The sequence below is a fragment of the Impatiens glandulifera genome, chromosome 4, assembly GCF_907164915.1.
Source record: "Impatiens glandulifera chromosome 4, dImpGla2.1, whole genome shotgun sequence".
NCBI lineage: Eukaryota > Viridiplantae > Streptophyta > Magnoliopsida > Ericales > Balsaminaceae > Impatiens > Impatiens glandulifera.
The window spans coordinates 55,101,164-55,123,795 of record NC_061865.1 but is presented as its reverse complement, the minus strand read 5'-3'; the positions used below and the strand labels follow the sequence as shown (position 1 = coordinate 55,123,795).

The window sequence follows — 22,632 nt, the reverse complement described above, 5'->3', positions numbered from 1 at the left end:
TATTTATTTTGTTTGTGTTGTTCGTTGTCTTATTTATTTATTTTTTTGTAAAAAGTTATTTTTCTTTAAAATACAATCAATACATAATATATATGAAAGAAAATGTAAAAGAAGCCAGAGAAATTATGTCCCAAGCAGTAATATATTCAATCATGTTAACCTACACTTCCAAATTAAGACATGAATATTGAATATTTAATTATTTAAATATTTGGAGATAAAAAAATTAAATTTATTAAATAAAAATATCTAAACTTTAATTATGTAGTTAATATTCAAAATGGTTTGATAATATCTATAAAAAATAATTCAAGAATATAATACTTTTATATATTAATTATAATATTTAATAAACTCAGCATATTTAATTATATAATTTGATATATTAAATAAAAAATAATTAAAATAAATACTAATATTTCTTTTAACTTTTATATTAAATTATTAATTTATAATTTATTAATATATATATATATATATAAGAGAATTACTATATATACTGGAGTGAAAATAAGCCTATTTTTTTTATTTAGTTTATATCTAATCATATTTTCATGATCTTGTAGACTATGTTTCAAATTATTTTTTTATTATTGAAAATTTAATGAATTATGATAAAAAAAAATAAATAAGAAGGATGTTTGTTATAAAAGTAAATAGAAAAAAAATATGAAATACATAATATATTTAATCTTAATTTTATCAAGGACTAATTTAATTTAGTTTATTCTCGGTTTAAACTTGGGTATGTTTGATTCGGCTTACAAGTCAAGCTTATTTATTTTATATATTTATAATATTATTTAATAATTAATATTATATATATATATTTATTAATTTAATTTTAAATATTAATAAATAATTTAAATTAAAAAATAGTATGTATTTAAAAATAAATTATATTAATATGTTAATTTTTATAAAATTTATTAATATATAATTTTAAATATTAATAAATGACTTTAATTAAAAAAAAATATATTTTTAAATAAATTATATGAATAAAGAAAGTAATTTATTATTATTATATATATTTTTCACCTTTGAATGCTCCTTCTCAAATCTTTCAATTGTCAATTTATTTTTGAGTTCTCTTACCCTTTTCTTCACGTTTGATCTATCTCAATTATAATAGATACATTTAAAATTAATTGAAGTTAGTTTGATTTCTGAAACTATAATTATAAATAAAAAAAAATGTAGTATATTTTTATTTTTATTTTGCTTAATTATTTTATATATATTAAGATACACATATTATAAATAATAAATAAAATTATATTTAAATGTATGTTTTTTTATTATAATAATTTTATATAAATATATAAAAAAATTAAAAATATATGGAATAGATGTGAGAGAATAAATAAAATGATTAGAAGAAGATTAAATAAATGAGAGAGAATGAATAAAATAATTAGAAATTAATAAAATAGATGAGAGTCTTGAGAGATGATGAATAAAAAATATTTTAAAATGATAAGAGAGAAAAATGCTGAGATTATAATCTTAAACGTTGATGAAGGATATGGAGAAAAAATTGAGTTTAAACGCAAAATGTGTTTGATTATAATTTTTGGGGTGAACTTATTACAAAGTTAATGTAACAGTTTAGTTTACGCAGACGCGCGTCGACACTTGATTTATAAAGGCTGAATCAAACAAGGCCTAAATTTATATATGCATGTGCGTAATTTAATTCAATTTAGAAGGATAAATTGTTTTTTAGAGGAATGTAATTAACTTTTTTTTTCTCATTTAAAATAAGTTAAATAATTTATTTTTTAGTTTTAACATATTATCTTTAGTATATTAAATTAAGTAATAAATAATCTTATTGTTGAATATTTAAACTTGAAAAGAATTGAACATTTCAATCAAATATTTTTTTCCCATAAAATATGAGAATAAATAATCAACTCTAATAATAAATAAATAAAAAATGAATCAAATTTGACTCTACTTCTAATTTTACTCTTCGCCTCCCATTCTTAATAAGCTTAATAAGCTGGTACCTTTACTTATAAAATTTGTCAAGAACTTTTTTTTTCATTATTTAGTCTTTTGGTTTTCTTTTCTGAAAAAAAATATTTTTACAAATAAGTTATTTAGATTTTTAAATGATTTAATTATTAAAAAAATTATATTTAATATAAATAAATTAGGATATTTAGTTAATAAAATAATTGATTTGAATTAAGATGATATTGAAGTGATATAGAGAAATTTTAAAAAAATCAAAATAAATACCAACATCAAACGAGCTCCTAAATCATGTTTTGATCTCATCAAAATTTCTGTTCCATTTTGATATTCTAGTTTGTTTGATTTTGAATTATTTGAATAACAATTAAAAATAATCTTATTTAATAAAAAAATAAAATGAATTATTGAATTTATTTGGGTTAAATTATTAATTTTATTTTGTATTTAAAATTTAAATATTATAAAAAATAAAGTAGGGTTAATTTGATATATTTATTTATAAATCAAATTATTTAATTATTTTAAAAACTTTGATAGAATAAGAATTTTTTTAATAATCAAATAACTAGATTATTTGAATTATTATTTACAAATATTAGCAAAACAAAAAGATTTATATTATTAACTTATACAAATATGTGTTTATAGTTAAACGATAAAAAAAAAAAAAAAAAAAGTGTTACAAATTTATATAGAGCATTGAATAATTGTAAAAAAAAATTGTGTTATAATATACATATGGCAATGACACTTGATAATGCAAATAATTTTTTATATTTAAAATGTAACAATAAACTATAATAAATTATTTTAAACAGTAATAATTTATTTATTTATTATGTAATTCTTTATAAACATGTTGCATCTTTTGTAAAGTCTTGTGTATAAATTTTGTATATATTTTATAATAACTAGAAAAAAAATGATTGTTAAACATTATTTGTGCGTTCATATTTAAAAGAAATGCTGGCAATGTTGGTGGGAAATAAACCCAAAATATTTCAAACTCTCCACAACATATAAATTGTTTCATTAAAATCAAGATTCTATTTATCGATTTTCAACATGTATTTAATATCAATCTCACTTATAGGAGTTTCTTTAAGTCTTATAGAAAACATACATAGAAACCACATTTTTCATTAATTATAATAAAACAATCAAGCTCATCTAAATGTCTCTATATGATCTTTGATCTCCCCGACCTCGGTTAGAAAACTAAAAAGAAGGGTGTCTCTCTATATATAAATATATGCTCTCCACCAAAATTTTGATCAACAAAATGTATTTTATCATTTTAAAACAATAAAAAAATATTTGGTGATACTTCTATCTATACAAAAATAAATTATTTGGTGAATAATAAAAATGCATCTCCACTCCATTTGCCCGCCTGCCCTAGTCGCCTTCGGGCATTCAACACATCTCATTGGCAAGAGTCGCTTGTGAATTCATACAATATATACTTGTTGCATTTGATCATATTAACTAATTTCATTTTTATTGGACATGATAACACATTTCATTATTTTATCCAAATAACAAATTCCATTTATGTTATGTGAAAACAATTTTATTAATAGTCTTGATTAAAGAAGATAAGATATATTATATGGTTTGGCATTTCATAAATATTGAAAACAAAATGAATTATTGTACATCTCCTTTGTAGGCCGTGAAAATGAATTATTAATATTTATTTATTTATTTTTATACAAAAAGAAACACAAAACAAATTTATTTGTCTTGCTAAACATCAGATCCAGATCTATGGATTCACAGATCATATAAAAAAAATTATGCAAGCATAAGCAAAACTTAATAACTTTGGTCAGAACCAAAACAAAAAAAATCCAATAAACTCTAATTAACAATGTATAGTTTATTATAAGTGTAGATTCCATAACTCAATATTTGTTTCAACAACTACAGAACGAACATTTTCTGCTATGAAACATGTTAAAAAAATGTTTCATAATAATAATCAAGTTAATAGGTTGACACAATTGTATTTTACAAACGCATTGATACTTTAATTACAATATGTGATAGTTTGTTGTGATTGGTATTTGGAACATTGTTATAGAATCATGTGACGTTGGTTAAGTAGATTGTGGCCAATATTTGGTTAGGTCGGTAATTGTGTTGGTGTAAAACTAAATTTTCATATTATTGGCGGACGATTAATTATCAGATAAATTTGTCACATGGTAATCAATGAAGTATCATTAAATTAATCTGTTCGATAAAGATATTAGTCACTTTAAGAAATCCAAAACGCAGCTTTCCTATCAATTTTATTTACAACTCTTGTTGAGATATTTCTCGATTATAAGAATTAACGGTATTACATGAGATGCTTCTATCATGAGAAGTGAATTCAGACTCATTTGAACTTATAATATTCTCTAGCTAGTATATATAGTGTATTTTAGATATCCTTTGAGTGGAATTCAAAGTGAGAGTACGTTACTTTAACCTTGTGCAAGCATATTTTTGTGATTAAATTAGATTCTGAAGTCTTCTTTTATACACAAAATATTTTTGTTAAGTTTGCCTACATATCATCATATTGAAAAGTAAAAAAGAAAAAAAAAATCTTAAAACAATTGAATAATATACTTTAATAAAGAAGAGATAAGATATGTGTGGTTTGGCATTCATTGAAATAATATATAATCTCAAAAGTTAATTATCACTTTTTCTTTGTCGGGCATTTGAAATTATTATTATTATTATTTTTTTTTATCTGGTCTTTGGAAATCAATTATTGGAGGAAGAGAGAATAAAAATTCAAAATCACCAATCTTTGGGATTTTCTCTTTAAAATTTCCTTGATCAATTGATAATTCACTTTTGAACCATATATAGTTTTTACCATATCCAGGTATCATAATTTATATATATTTGTGTATGTTTTTGTTATTGTTTTGTTTGTAACAAACGTAAAAAACAAATCCACACAAATGTTTACCTTTAACATTGATAAGATTAAAATTGAATAAAATGTAAAGTGTAAAAATATATGTTAAAAATGTCAAAATTGTCGTAGTAGAGACCATCTATTTAGATCGGCGTTGTAGGACAAAACATCTATGTCATTTCCTACACGTAATCGAGCATTGAACCCATAAAATAGAATATCTAATTATTGGTATTCGTACACTAATATTTCTATTTTCTAATATTGCGAGAAAAATTAAGCGACTACTCTTTGTCGTGTAATTTGTTCTTTAAATAGAAAAAGACTAAAAAAAACTTATGTGAACTTATGATTTTATTCTCAATCTAAATTATTGAGGTTGAATATAAAATCAACTTTAAATTTTTTTAGGACTTTCTATTCTATTAAAATTGAGAAGAATAAATTATTTAAGAAGTCCTGAGTCCCATTAAAATTTACAAAGTCATTTGAGTTTTTAATTAGTTAAATAATTATGGTATTTATTTATATTTAATTGTTTAAATTTTATTAAAATAAAATAAAATTATTTAAATATTATAATTGATGAATTAATTGACATGATAGTTAAAAAATAATAATAAGATAATCTGTTTTTCATACAAATCTTTAAAAGAAGCATATTAAGAAAGACCTAAAATATTATGTGCTATTTTAATGTCAATTATTGGAGGGGAGAGAAAAAGTTACTATAAAAGATGAATAATGATTCACGATATTTTATTTAAGACTTTGTCCGACTTAGTGGGTCAAATTATTTAATAAAACTAATATAAAATACAATTTATTTTACTTTTTAAATGGTGCTTATCTTAGAAAGAAAGTTAGGCATGACAACTAAAATAATCCGATGGATAGATGAATGAATCCAACTTTAGTTTGATTTCTCTTTATTCTTACATTATTTATTCACTATTTTATTTGAGATAATTGTAAGAAGTGGAGTATTTTCCAGCACTTTCGCCACTTTTTATGAATACTATTTTTTATTTTTGGTGGAATAACTGTAGGTAATGCATACCATTCAATCTTAGCTATCTTAAATATAAAGTGTCGGCAACAAAAGTTAAAAGAAATCCTTTAAGATACCCTGTTTTAAGAAGATAACCTAAAATTTCTTATTATTAATTTATTTTTCTAAGTAATTGATGATTTATCTGAAATGAGAAACAAATAGTCATCTAACATGATAATGAATTTCCAACACAACTTCACTTTCAAATAGGTTGATATTTGAATGTCCTTTTAACATTATATGAACTATATATTAATTCTTGAAGGACTAACTATGAAAAGTATTTCCAAAATTTTCTATTTTTATGCAAGTCCTTATGAAATCGAGTCATAGATATATCGTCATCGTCCCCCTCGGAATCAATTACCGAGCTTCTACCCGTTTGATTTGTCTACGCCATCTTCTTTAAACGCAAGTAGTAGTTGAAGGAACAAAGAAAAATTATTCATCTCACTCATATTGTACCAAGTACCAACATCTTCTTATATATGAATTCTAAACATACATTTCAGTTGAAAATATGTAAGTGATTGTTGAGTTGAAGATTACCAAAAAGAATTTAACAAAAGGAATTAGAGAATTATTTGAGAACCAGACTTGAATAACTGTAAAGTTTTAACATAACATAAGTTTAAATTTTAATGAATATGAACTCAAACAATAATCATCCTAAATTTTCAGAATTAAAAATTCAAACCTATTTTACAACTGACATTTTGACGTGAGATTCATGAAGTGCAAAATCAGCTTGAGTGAGATATTTAATGATAGAGTATATATAAGAATATGAAAGGTTTAAGCTAACATTTAAGGATTTTTAGCCATATATAGTTAATAATGGATGTCATTTCTTGAATAGAAATAACAAAATTGAAATGCATACAGTGAGTAGGTTTATGGGGGGATCTTCTCGCTTCATTCTTTTTCATCCTTAGATTTTCTCAAAGGACTATGAGAACAACACAAGTTATGTATGCATGATCAATGATGAAGATAATATGTAACTGGGTAATTTAAGAATAGTAGTGTTACTTCATCTCTATGCTTTAGCTTTCTCGGCTTCATCAATCTATTTCTTTCATCTCCTGCTTTCTCTTTTGAGCTACATAGGTTTAGGGAACATGTATATATGGAAAACAACTGACCGCTAACATGTGATTGTTTGTCATTGGAAGGTTACATCTTTTGCAACTCTTTTCTAATCAATTCTATTATTTTACTCGAACAACCTTCATTTGGGAAAATTAACCATTACATTCTTAAGCTTTTGTGAACTTTAGAAGAAACAAAAACAGAGGATACGGGCCTCTTGTCTGCAATAATCTTTGGTAATGCAAGATTTTTCTTGTAACTGGAACAACCGGAAGAGATCTTGTGAAGATAGTGGAAGGAAGATTTACATAATGACATATAAAAAAAATGAGACAACGGATTAAACATGTATCCCGCAAACACAGACACAGAATTTGCCGCCTGACGGGCTCGAACTCAGGACCTTAGGGTGAGAATATACACCTCTTGTTACTGTTAGGGTGATAAATTAATGACATATATCGTCGTTCTTTTACGATATTTTCAGTTTGATCTTTAACTGAACAATAGTGAATTATGATTTTGTTCACAACTTCATCTATACATCTGAATTTCTGTTATTGTCTTTGCTTTGACCTATACATGTGAATTTTCTGTTATTGTAGGTCCTAAGAGTTCCTATTATTAGCATTCAATATATATATATATATATATATATATATATATATATATATATATATATATATATATATATATATATATATATATATATATATATATATATATATATATATATATATATATATATATGTTAGAAAATAAAAAATATAAAAGTATCAAGTTTAACTATACTTGGGGCCTTGTTTAATTTAGGGTTGTTTGAATAGCCAAGTCAATATTTTCAAATAATCTGCTTGATGTAAGGTTGTTGAAAATTAAGTTATATATATATTGAACAAAAATATTAAAACTGGTTGATGATTTAAAGAATGAAAATAATCTAAAATAATCCACATCAAAAAAAGCCTTAGAGTAACATAAAACAGATGAAGATATGATCCCAATGAAAACACCTATGATGAACAATGTTTTGAGGCACCATTTTCTGCTTTAAAAGCTTGCCAAGAAGGCGAATATTACCAAGGGTTGGAAGCTTTAGCATTCTTTGTTTCCATTTGTTGCCAAGGGGATGAAATCGTTGCACATCAATAGCAAACGCTGCCGCACATGATTATGGCCAAGGTTATTGAGTATTGTGATAGGTTTGATGAAGATTTCGTCCAACTCGATCAGAGCATTCTCTTTGATCTTATTCTAGTTTGATATTTTAAAGCTTTATTCTTGTTGTTTTGGGAACATTATTTGGTTTCTTCAATAATCCAAGTTAAATGTTGTTGTTATCTTTCAATTAGTTAGGTCATCTCCAACTCAAATACCTATTCTCAAACCCAAAATGCAGTAAACATCTCATCAAACAGTAATTCATCTCCAACCCAAAAACCCAAACTCAAACTCAAGAGAATATTCTCAGAATATTCCTTTTTATAATAATTTTTATTTTTTTCAATATTATCTATATATTTATCTAAAATTACAAATTGAACCCATAACTTTACAACAACTTATTAATTACTTTTAAATTCTAATTATAAATCAATTATTTATAGAATATTGTTTATTATTATAAATTTATAATATTTAAAAAATATAAAATATAAATATAAACAAATTTAAATATAAATTAATCATATAAACAAATTAAAATTATCATGAATTAAACATATACATAAATTAAAATATAAATAAATTATATAAATAAATTAAAATATAAATAAATAAAATAGGTAAACAAATTAAAATATAAATAAGCTATGTAAATTAATTAAAAACAAACTAAAAGGACTAAAATGAAAGTTTTGAAAAGTTTTGAGTATGTGAACAGTGTCCCTGTAAATTTGGGTATGGAGGAGAGAGAATTTGCAAAAAAACTCAAAATGCAGTTGAGTTTACAGGTGGGTTGGAGGGCTAAAACCTATTATGGAGATGGGTTTGCAGGTGGGTTGTAGATGATCTTATATCTATGCTTATTTTTCTTCTTTATATAATTAAGTAGTTGGTATATACTGAAATCTTTCAATTATTTTTCTATCCTTATTGATTAAAATATCTCAGAATTTGATGTTCTCTAGAATACTAGAGAAGAGAATTTCTGGAAAAAGGAATCCTGTCCATTTTTTTATAACTTTTGTTAGTGTGTTTGAAATCTGAATCTAATGTTGATATATTTTAGAAAAATGATAGAGAGCGCGACTTGAGACAGCGACTGGGATAGCGATGCCTACGTGGTTGACAGGTGGAATATTCTCTTTCTTTTTATTAATTATTTTCTCTCTCCTATTATTAATTATTTTCTCTCTCCTCTTATTAAATAATTTTTATCCTATAATTCAAAACCCTAAATCTTAAACCATAATTAATATCTTTTATTTAGTTGAATTATGAATTTAATAAATAAATGAGTGAAAAAAATTAATTGATTAATAATTAGTTACTTGGAAAGAAAATAATTAAGTGTGAGAATAGAAATATTAGATAAACATTTATTTAATTTATTTATAAGTAATAAAACTAAAAAAAATATTAATAAGTCAATAGAAAAAAATAATAAAAAAAAGAAAAAAGAGGTCATAAAAAGTATTTGATAAATAAAAGAATTGAAAAATCATAAAAATAAAATAAAAATAAAAAAGATAAATTCATAATTTAACTAATCATTGATATTAATTAGGGTTTAGGGTTTAGAATTTAGTATTTAGGTTTTAGAATTTAGAATTTAGAGTTTAGGGTTTAAGAGAAATTATTTAATAAAAGGAGAGAGAAATTAATTAATAAGAGGAGAGAGAATATTCTACAAAAACTTGTTTTAATTATTATTATATTTTTATTTATTTATTAATTCCACCTATTAACCCACATACCACGTAGGCATCGCTCTCCCAGTAGCTGTCTCATAGTCGCGCTTTCTATCATTCCTCCATATTTTAATAGCAGGAACAGTTATGCTAAAACCATAAACATACTCTGGGTTTTGAACTTGAAAAACTTCTGTGATGATATCTTTAAATATCTCTTTTTGTTTGTTTGGGTATTTAAAATAAAATAATGATTACAACACAAGACATAGTAAGTTTTAGTAAAATTAATTCTATGGTCTTGATCTCTCGTTCATTGAAGTGAATCTTGGTTAATCAAGTGCTCCCCAAATTGCAATAAAAGAAAAAATAAGCATTTAGTGTAAAATAGTTGATGTTGAAAAATGATTTAGTGAATAACAACTGTTGCAAAAAGTTTGTGAAAACACATCAAATTAACAAAATAATAAGCATTTCTTTAGAGGAATTTTGCAGCTGTTGGGCGATCATATACGATGTAAAACAGAGAGTGTTACTTAATGAATTAAATATATATATAATAGTAACAAGATATATAATTTGAGATGGAATAGAGTTACTTCATCGTCTCAAGATATATTTATAATTAATTATACCTGGGTTTCTCTTCTTGATAATCCGCAAAAACATGTTAAGCAAACAAAAGGTTATGTTAATTTCCAAAAAAACAGTGATATAATGGATCAGAACATAAAACATACTTTCCCCATTAATGGCTAGCTAGCTAGACTTTCTTTTACTGGAATTACCCCCCAAATCTTCTCATAGAGGCGAATTTGAGTTTTGGATAGACATTAAGTTCCAATGGACCTGGAACTTCCAAAAATTTCACAGGCCTCAATAATCAATGGAATTTGACCGTTTTGGATGTTTTGAAAAGGGAAACGAGTCCTCTACAAGAACCATTTTGGAGAGATTTGCTTCAGGAAGTGAACACGCCGATAGATCTCATATCTTCTTCTTTTTCAATCGCCTTTTGAAACCCTAAACCCATGGCCGTTTCTAGCTGCCCTACCGCTTTCCCACCATTCGAGTGTCGTTCTGATCCAGATTTCTCTGGCCTTCCGCGCGCGTTCCACCAAAGCTCATTTCTCTTCCAAACCCGGAGTCGCTTCCTTTACCGGATCTTCCGCTAATCGCCATGGTCTTTCATCTCTCATCTTCAGGTGTCCTCCCAACATTGTCAGGCAACTGAGCATCAAAGCTCGTAGAAATTGCAGCAACATCGGTGTCGCACAAGTCGTTGCTGCTTCTTGGTCTACATCCATCTCCGCTCAAATCTGTCGATGCAACTTCTTCTACCGCCCCTGCTGCTGTATTGACTGGCGGCGACGACGACGACGACGAGGTGATTGCTGTTGATAATAGCAGTTTTACTACTAACCCTACTGATGTACAGGTTCAGGATCTGACTGTAAGCGAAACTTACTCGTTTTTTATTTCGATGTGAACTTGTCTATTTCAAGTTGAATTACAGTTCAAATTGTTTTGTTTTGTTTTTCCAGGTGAAAGACTAGGTCGCGGCATTGTTACTGATGCAATAACCACTCCTGTAGTCAATACATCTGCCTACTTCTTTTTCAAGAAAACTTCTGACCTCATTAATTTCAAGGTGATTATCATTATTTTGTTTGAAAAAAGTTGAGTGTTTGAGCCTGTTCTTGTCCTAATGTTGTAATAAGAATTTGAGCTTGTTGATTTTGTGCAGGGAGAAGCGCAGTAAAAGTTTTGAATATGGGCGTTACGGAAAACACCCAACTACTGTGGTTGTAGAAGAGAAATTGAGGTTAGTAGCCATTCCTTCTAGTTTCGATAAATTCGATCACACACACACATGGTCAAATGCATGATGAGCTCTGTTATGTTCATTCGATCTATGCTCTCTGTTTTACCTTGCTTTTCTGTTCAGTTATGTTCTTCTTCAATGTGATACTCGTGTGATGATGATTAAGGCATCGGTTTTGTATACCGATGCCGTCAGGGGCGGAGCCAGGATGAAAAATTACCTGGGACTGACTCTAACTTGCATCTCAGATTTAACTTTCTATGCTTCGTTTTTTTTTCAATAAAATTTTCACGATTAATAGAAGATGGGGACTCGTCATGCCCTCTCAATGCACACGCTTGCAAAGTGAGTCACCGAGTGCTTTTAATAATTGTTGTAAACCGTAATCTGATATTTTATTTTTCATCTGAAAACTGTGCATTTAGTAATTTGTTAATATGACAATAATATTCATTAAATATCAAGATATTCAACTGCTCTATTATGTGGTGAAATATTACATCCTATATATGCATAACAAAAGAGCATTTATCCTTATCATTAACTCGTTTTCAATATTTGAATTCATCTATTGTAAATGTAAGTTTTTGGGGTTGCTTATGTTCAAATAAGAAACATGAGAAACAAAAAACAGCATCTTTCAAAGGAGAGTATTCTAACCAAGTAAATTTCTTAAGCCAATGACTTTGGAACCGTCGATTTTGATTTCCAAATTTGGTCGGCGGGTACTCATCCTTAATAGGTTGATATGATCTCATCTTGATATAAGCTCGTCTAATTTCATCCATTTGATTAAAATGATATTTCCATATCGGAATACATAACGCTGGATCAATTTAAGAGAACTTACATCAACATCAAATTTAGGAGATTTGTTAGGTTCTTGAGCAAATCACTATATTATAAAACACTATTATTATTTTAATTTTTATATTTACCCTTATAAATAAAAATATAAGGGTTGATATGATCTCATCTTGATATAAGCTCGTCTAATTTCATCCATTTGATTAAAATGATATTTCCATATCGGAATACATAACGATGTATCAATTTAAGAGAACTTACATCAACATCAAATTTAGGAGATTTGTTAGGTTCTTGAGCAATGAGGCCAAGATTTGATCACCTGACCTCAAGTTCAAAGGTTAATTAGATTGCCAACTGAGCTATCAGTTACATGTTAAACATTTATATAACATATTTTATTTTAATTTTTTAATTTAGGTGGGGCTGGAGCAAACCCTAGTGGCTCCGCCCCTGGATGCCGTTTGATCATTGAAATCTGTTTACAATTGCTGTCTGAGTGTCTGAGTTTGTTTGTTTTTCTTTGGTCATTCTTTGCTATGTTTTGGTTTAGTCTTGCTAGTAGATCTTTGATTAGGAGTAGGATTAGAATAAGTAAGCCTCTGTCCAAGATCATAGTTTCATCAAAATGAAACTGTAGGCGGAATAATTTCTTTTAATTTTTCTTGTTATATCTCATTTCCTCAACTCTTTTGGGAGTTGCACTTTGACTTTTAAATGAGTATTTTCCTTTTAAAAATAATTCGTAATTAAAATAGTCCTCCAACTATCTTTTCTCTTTTATTTGGGCCATTGGGTTTTCCTTTTCTTTTATTTTAATTTAGAACTTAAAAATAAAAACAAAATAAATTTTAGTGTCCTATTTGTTTCCACAAATTTAACAAACCACTTTAAAATGATGTCTCAAACATTCAAACCACTTCTCAATTTTCTCAAAATTTCCCAAAATTCAAAAATATTATTTTCTTCAAAAGTAATATTTTTCTCTGTAATTTTTAGGATCCATTTGGAAAATCCAAAACTTTAACAAGCTATAACTTGAGTTTCATGAGTCAAAAAATCATGAAATTAAAAATATAACTTTTCAAAAATAATTACAATGCCCATATAAATTTTAAGAATTGTTGGGGCCCATTTGGAAAATTGTTTATTTTTTCAGTGTCATTAAGAGTTCTATAACTCAGAAAATTTCAAACTCGATTTCTTTAAGCTTTTAAAAATATTTTTGACTATCATTATCATGTAAAGTTTTGTGAATTTTGTGAATTATTTCTTAAAATGACTCGTTTTAATGTGTTGTAATCGAAATTTTCCTTAACTCTTTAAACATTGGGTTAGTTCATTCTCTTTTCTCATTTGTTCAAAAGACATGCTTTTTCATTGCTTTATCTTTGCTAATTACCTCATGAATAGGATTAGCCTACACGCAAAATAATTAAGATTTTCTCACACAAGTAAAAGGGTTCTAAACTCAGAATAAAAACGTAACAATTTTCAAACATCAACTGACCAATTACTTAGGAGTAGTGACTGTCTGTGAAGACATGCGTATATGACATAGCGCTGTAGACCCTATCTTAATACGTAACCAAACACCAAACTCTTAAAACGAATCTTTGATTTTATTTTATTTAGTTTTTTTGGTAAATAAATTAAAGTAGCGACTCTCAAGTCAATTAAATCGATACATCTACAAGTGTATCGATTTAAAACTTGTACGGTCAATTCAAAAGGTCTATGCTAAAGAACTCTATTTTAGGTTCTTCATCCTTTCCACTTTTTTTTACGGGCGGTAGAGTAAGGTAAATTAAAGGGTTTTTAACATAGTTCGTCTTAACACACGAAAAACGTTTTCTTTAAAAAACAGTGCACGAGTTGTACCTATCATAAAAATCTCTTGTCTTCTACTGTGGAAGCACATGAAGAAAGTAAGGAATATGGATAAATTGTATTCAAGAGTTACTCGATTAATTCATTAAAATTAATCTTTAAAAATACAAATAAATTCTTTTTGAAAGTTACTCGTTTAAGTATATCTTTATATATGGGCTGAAATAAGAAGATGCAATCAAACAAAATTTGTTCGATTATAACCAACTACAATCAACAATTTAAAGCATAAAAACTCAAAACTCAAATAAGAGTATCTGTAATAGATTACAAAAATAAGTATCAAATAAGTTTACAATCAACAATTTTTTTTAAGATCTTTTCGATCTTAATTTGTCCATGCGAATGTCACATTCATAAATGTTCTTATACTTCCAAGGCATATGTCTTCTTCCCCTCCATAGCCCATCATCGTTAATTTCAAAATGCGTCTTCCCTCCATCACCATCTTTATCCTCTTTAATCATTATCATACACTACTTCCTCATCTTCTTCATAACCAACTTCTTCATTCCCTTCTTCATCTTTGTTCTCCTCACAACTCCTAACTCTGAAAAAATATAGATTTATTAATAAAATAGAATAAAATTATTTATTTTAAATGAATTTATTTTAACGAAGAAGAAGACCAACTAAAGTTGCACACAACTTCAGTTTCTCATTTGTTACAGCTTTCGTCCAACATATCAGCTGGATTCTCACTCTCGGGAATCTTCTCAAAAGCTAATACTCCATCTTTTAAAGTTGACCGGATGAAATGATAACGAACCTGTATATGTTTCATCATGCCATGATAAATAGGATTCTTTGCCAAATGAATGGCACTCTGACTGTCGCATCGCAACACACTTCCCTCGTAGTCTTGACCCAATTCTCGCAAAAAGGGTTGTAACCACATCATCTCCTTAGCAACCTCTGTCACAGCAACATACTCTGTCTCACAACTAGAGAGAGCAACAATCTTCTGCAATTTTGAAACCCAACTGATTGCAGTACCTCCCAGAGTATAAATGTACCATGTTGTGTTCTTCCTACTATCAACATCACCACCATTGTCAGCATCAACATATCCTTTCAAACCCAAATTAGACTTTCGAAAACATAAAGCGAGATTCGTACTTCCTCTTAAGTATCGTAGTATCCACTTTACTGCTTCCCAATGTTGTCTACCCGGGTTGCTCAAGAATCTGCTAACAATTCTCACTACATGTGCTATGTCTAGTCTTGTGCAAACCATCGCATACATAATACAACCAATGACAGAGGCATACGAAACAGTGGCCATGTAATTTTTCTCCTTCTTTGTTGAAGGCGATTGATCTTTAGATAGTCTGAAGTGACTAGCTAAGGGGGTAGTAACTAGTTTTGAATCATACAAGTTGAACCTATTAAGAACTTTCTTCGCATATTTTTTTCTTGTGAAAGCCTTCTTCATCCCTGAAAATTCTCATCCCAAGGATTTGTTTAGCATCAATCAAATCCTTCATTGCAAACTTTTCAAACAAATCTTTCTTGAGCTTGTTAATCTCATACAAGCTTGTTCCAGCAATCAACATGTCATCAACGTAAAGGAGCAGAATAATGTATGATTTATCAAACCTCTTGATATAGCAGTAATGATCAGCTTCACACCTCAGAAAATTGTTACTTTTCATGAAGTTATCGAATTTCTTGTACCATTGCCTTGGAGCCTGTTTCAAACCATACAGACTCTTCTGAAGCTTACACACAAGTTCATCTTTTCTTTTGATTATAAATCCTTCTGGTTGTCGCATATAAATCTCTTCATCTAAATCACCATTAAGAAAAGCAGTTCTAACATCCATTTGTTGAAGATGAAGGTCTTTTTTAGTTCTGATTGTCATCAATTTAACTACTAGAGAAAAGATTTAATTGTAGTTAATACCTTCTTTCTGCTGAAATCCTTTCACAACCAAACTTGCCTTATACCTCATGGTTTTATCATGTTCTTCTTTAATCCTGAAGATCCATTTGTTGTGAAGTGCTTTTTTCCCTTTGGTAGCTCAGTGAGCTCCCAAGTCTGATTCAACATCAAATAGTCCATCTCATCTTTCATAGCAGACTCTCACTTAATCGATTCATCAGATTGTATTGTTTTCTCATAACATTCAGGTTCACCTCTATCTGTCAACAAGATATAGTTCAGAGATGGAGACCATCTCTCAACTGGTTTTTGATTCCTTGATGAATTTCTCAACTGTATAATAGGTGTTTGCTGATTTACTTCTGGGGCCACGTTCTTAACGATTTCATCTTCAACAACACATTGTTCTTCTTCGACAATCGGTATATATTCAGCTGAAAATTCTCTCAAATCGACTGTACCAGTCTCTTTCAACTTGGAATCACCATCTAATGTCTTCCCAACACAATCTTTGTAGAGAACTTGTTCATTGAAGATAACATTTCTGCTACGAATGATCTTCTGATTTTGATTATCCTAGAAACGATAACCAAATTCGATATCACCATAACCAATAAAAAAACATTTATTAGACTTTGGATCAAGCTTGCTCCTATCACATTCATTAATATGAACATATAATAAACAACCAAACACTTTCAAATAAGAAATGTTTACCTTTTTATTGCTCCAAGCTTCTTCGGGATTTCTAAATTCAAGAGGAACAGAGGGTCCCCTGTTTATCAAATAGGCAGCAGTATTAATAGCTTCTGCCCAGAAGGTTTTAGGCAGCCCTGCACGTAATCATGCTTCTAGCACGCTCGTTCAATGTTCGATTCATTCGCTCAGCTACTCTATTCTTTTGAGGCGTTCAGGGAACAATCTTTACCATACTGATCCCATTCACAACATAATACTCTTTGAAATTTGAATTGATATATTCACCTCCATTGTCGGATCTCAAGCACTTAACTTTCTGATTTGTTTCATTTTCAACCAAAGTCTTCCATTTCTTGAAAATAACAAATACTTCAGACTTGTGCTTCATAAAATATACCCATACCTTTCTTTATAATCATCTATAAACGTCACGTAGTATCCGCCAATAGAAGAAACAGGTGCAGGTCCCCACACATTAGTGTGTACCAACTCTAGCCTTTCTTTCTTGAGCTCCTTCCCAATCTTTATGAAACTCACCCGTTTCTGTTTTCCAAGAATGCAGTTTTCACATAATTGATGTTCAACAGACTTCAGTTCTGGAATTTGTCCATTCTTCAAAAGAATTTTCATCCCTTTTTCGCTCATATGGCCCAACCTGTAATGTCATAGCTCACTGTTCTTCGACTCATCAACTACAGCAACAACTGTTTCTCTACAAGTTGAAGTCGTGTATAACGGTTTAATTTTGTGACCTCGAGCAACAACAATTGCTCCTTTAGTCACTTTCCACGCACCATTTCCACAATTGAAATTGTAACTTTCTTCATCAAGTTCTATAACAGAAATCAGATTGCGCATTAAACTTGGGATGTGTCTCACCTTACTAATCTTCCAAACAGAACCATTTGTCATCTTCAATTTGATGTCACAATTGCCAACAATATCTAGTTACTCACCATCTGCGAGATAAACTTTCCCACAGTTTTCAGCCACATAATTCTCCATTAATTCTTTGTGAGCAGTGGTGTGGAAAGACGCTCCTGAGTCCAAAACCCATGAATCTATCGGGTTATCAACAGATAGAAGTAATACATCAGTGACAGATTCTGTAACAATGTTGGCTGTATCATTTTTATCATCATCGATTTTCTTCAGTGTTTTACAGTTTCTCTTCAAATGACCATGTTTACCCAATTTCAACACTTAAATGTCCGCCCAGACTTGGACTGACTCATCTTGCTTCTCGACATAGATCTGCTCTTACATCGGTTGAAATTTCTATCATTACCTCTGCCCCTGTTTTCCACATTCAGAGCAGAACATTTGAATGTTTCACCAGAATCAATTTTACGAACCTCTTCAGCAAGAATACGATCTCTAACTTCAACAAATTTCAGTTTAGCATTTCCAACTGAATTACTAATTGCTTCCCTCATAGGTTCCCAGCTATTTGGTAGAGATGCTAACAAAATCAGGGCATTAACTTCATTCCCATAATCAATCTCAACAAATAGCAATTGATTCACAATTGTATTGAATTCATTCAAATGAGTAATGACAGAAGTACCATCAACCATTCTTAAGTAAAAAAGTCTTTTCATTAAGTGTACCTTGTTGTTAGCAAATGGTTTCACATACATATCAGAAAGAACTTTCATCAGACCCATGGTGGTCTTCTCCTTTGCTACATTGTGAGCAACCGTCTTGGCTAGCGTCAATCGGACAACTCCCAAAACTTGTCTATCAAAGAGTTTCCATTCAGCTTCATCCATCTTCTCTGGTTTCTCACTCAAAGGAACATGAAGCTTCTTTCCATAGAGATAATCTTCAATCTGCATTCTCTAGAAGGCATAATCTGTCCCATCAAATCTTCCAATCTCATGTCCTATACTATTCTCACTTGTCATTGTTTCCAATGCTCAGATCTAGCCTAGCTGCTCTGATACCAGTTGTTAGGATTTGTATCTCCCAAATCTAACCAGCTTGAAACAATCTGTAAAAATGCAAGAAAAAGAACACAAGAAGACACAGATTTATAGTGGTTCACTCAAATTGAGCTACGTCCACTTCAGCCACCATTAGATTTCACTATGAAAAAGAAGAAGGAGTACAGAGTTTTTGTCTCACACTTTATCTCTCTAGAATTCTGGTTTTTTTTTTAATGTAAACCCTTAATAATCACATATTTATAGGGTAAACATTCAGGTAATAAACCTAAATAACTTTGGTCAGGCCCAAGCCAAAACCAAAAAAAGAAAATTCAATAAACTCTAATTAACAATGTATAGTTTATTATAAGTGTAGGCTCCATAACTCAACAGTAAAGAGTAAGTTTTAGACATTATATTATGTGTGGTTGAAGAGATAAATATATTATATTATGTCTGGTTGCTTTGGTGAAGTCCGCAAACATATTATATTATTTCTCAAAAACACATTATCAATATCATCACTACTTAAATGTTAGTATTATCCCATCAAGATAGTTCAGTGGTAAGAGTCGGTTTAAGAAACCAAAAGGTTATGGGTTCGATTCTATCTGAAAATGTTTTGAGATTAAGTGGGGATCCATAACTATGGAGTGTCATGCTAGTTCCTCTTCAATTCCAAAAATAAATACTTAAAGGTTAGTATTAAAAAGAAAATTATTATTTGACATTCTAAATCATCAATAACAACAACATAATGAGACAATAATGTTACTTGATCAATTAAGATAATAGCTAAGGTAATTTGAGGCACTACACCAAGAATAACATAAAAAGTATTTACCGACATATATTTGTGCCTCAATAAACTCATCAACACTTAACTTAGTGTCGTTAGGATTAGTGTCGGTTATAAGATTTACCGAGTTGTAAAAGCGCCGGTTATGGCTAACTATGCACCGGTAAATCTATTATATTATCACTTTTTCTTTGTCGCCTTTGGAAATCAATTATTGGAGGAAGGAAGATTTATGTTGTCCTAACTTCCAACTATATTGCGTTCAAAAATAAGATTAAGAATAAAACGCTTTGAAAATAGATCCACACCATCAGCTACAAGCAGGGGCGGAGCCACACATGTGCTAGGGTGGGCTCCAGCCCCACCTAAATTAAAAATTTAAAATAAAATATTTTATATAAATGTTTGACATGTGACTCATAGCCCAGTTGGCTATGTAATTAAACTTTGAACCTAAGGTCAGGTGACTGGCTTCATCTTTAATTTTAATTTATTTATTTATGTAAATAAAGTATAAAAAATTATATATAAAATAATGTAAATCATATAATAATATTATTTATTTCAATGTAATTAATAATATAAATTATTTATAAGGGTAAAATATAAAAAATAAAATAATAATAGTGTTTTATATTTCTTAATTTTAAACTATTTCAAAAATTTATAAAAAAATATAAATTAATATTAATAAACAAGTTAAATTAATATTAATAAACAAGTTAAAATAGTTACATTGATTTGGTTCGGTATTTAAATAAAGAATTTGATATCTCTGCTCAAGAACTTAACAAATCTCCTAGATTTGATGTTGATGTAAGTTCTCTTAAACTTGATTCAGCGTTATGTATTCCGATATGGAAATATCATTTTAATCAAATGGATGAAATTAGACAAACTTATATCAAGATGGGATCATATCAACCTATTAAGGATGAGTACCCGCCGATCAAATTTGGAAATCAAAATCGACGGTTCCAAAGTCATTGGCTAAGAAGTTTACTTGGTTAGAATACTCTCCTTTGAAAGATGCTGATTTTTGTTTCTCATGTTTCTTGTTTGAACATAAGCAACCCCAAAAACCTACATTTACAATAGATGGATTCAAATATTGAAAACGAGTTAATGATAGGGATAAATGCTCTTTTGTTATGCATATAGGATGTAATATTTCATCACATAATAGGGCAGTTGAATATCTTGATAATTTAATGAATATTCTTGTCATATTGACAAATTACTGAATGCACAGTCTTCAGATGAAAAACAAAATAACAGATTACGGCTTACAACAACTATTAAAAGCACTCGGTGTCTCACTTTGCAAGCGTGTGCATTGAGAGGGCATGACGAGTCTCCATCTTCTATTAATCGTGAAAATTTTATTGAAAAAAAAAACGGAGCATAGAAAGTTAAATCTGAGATGCAAGTTGGAGTCAGCCCAGGTAATTTTTCATCCTGGCTACAAGCATCGTTAACTGCAATTCCGATGACAATCTAATATTGGCTTTCCTATTGAAAATCCTAAGAAGTTAGTCTCTCTAGTTTAATGTAGTATGAAGTTACAAACCGGAAAATCGTCATTTTCTTTGAATAATTCTTCCTTCAAGATCATTTCATTCCTTTTGATTCCATGCTTTTCAGAACATAAGTAGAGGAAATAAAATATTTGGGACTAATAACCGTTATCAAGAGACACCACTATATATTCTAGACGGGAGGTTTGATCTTGAAGCATATGATGCATTGCTGAAATGTTGAGATTCCCTGTTCTAAACATTAGAAATAATCTATTATTTTTTGAAACGTGAATTGGCTTCTACAATAATAATGGCTTTGATCCTAGTTGAATACATATGTTAGTATTGAAGTCTTTTGAATGTCTACTGACTTTGACAAATAGGAAGATTATGTATTTTTAATTAAAGTGAACTAACTATTTATGAAGAGTTTTTATTTTTTACTTTTATCTTCATGCAGGTGAAAGAAATGTATAAGAATGAATGGAAATATCTACAGGATAGGATTTTCTGATTCAGAAAAATGCTTAGTTAGCCCACAAATTGAAAAAGAATAATATTTTACTACCCTGTTTTAGGAAGATAATAGAGTACATGAGAACATACTTCCCAAAATCTCTCTAGTCTCTCTACTAGTTCTTCTTCTTTGTATGTCTACAAATTAGTAATAATAATAATAATAATGTAGTAAACTTAACTCAATTATAAAAGCTTAATTTATAAGATAAATAACTAAATGAGAGTGAGTACCTTGAAAAATAAATGTCGCAATACAAGTATTCTCTGCATTTAATTCAAAAAGCTGCAGCTTTGTAGAATCAAAAAAACCGGGAGAGAGTGCCTCTAGCTTGAGGCATTTTGATACTCGTAGAAAAATGAGTGATGGCAACTCCCAAGTATAAGCAAAATCACAAAAGCTCCTCAAACATGATAGATCCAGCATTCTCAATGACCTAAGAAGTGGAAAGAAATGACTTCCTCCTCCAGCCTTATCATCATCATCCTCTGTTATTAATTCCTCCTCAATATTCTTCATTACAACTTCCAACATTCCACAATTTACAATATGTAGAATCTCAAGCTATATTCTCCGAAAACAAATATCTCAATTTCCCACATCCACCAACTTCCATCCATGTCAAGTTTTCAAATAAAAGCATTCCTAGTTCTGGCTGGTTGATTTCATAGATATGTATTAAATTGCTTAATCTATGCAACGTCAAGTCTCTTAATACAGGAAATATCTTATCACGACAATGATGATGTTTCATGTATAATCAACTTTTCTAAACAAAGAAATGAGACCTGCATACAAAATATATTTATTAATTTCAGATATAATTATACAACAAATCTCTATGCATATTATAAT

The 22,632-nt window shown here is 28.8% G+C and overlaps 1 long non-coding RNA gene across 2 annotated transcripts; it reads left to right on the top strand.

The window, feature by feature from the left end:
- Positions 1-10,856: 10,856 nt before the first annotated feature.
- On the top strand, positions 10,857-21,875 carry LOC124936670. 2 transcript variants are annotated; one of them, XR_007099140.1, is made up of 4 exons: positions 10,857-11,360; positions 11,452-11,558; positions 11,655-11,732; positions 21,721-21,875. It is a non-coding gene; the product is annotated as an uncharacterized LOC124936670 (long non-coding RNA). The 2 variants fall into 2 exon arrangements; XR_007099139.1 differs by lacking the exon at positions 21,721-21,875 and having other exon boundaries at positions 10,864-11,360; positions 11,655-11,911.
- The last annotated feature ends 757 nt before the right edge of the window (positions 21,876-22,632 follow it).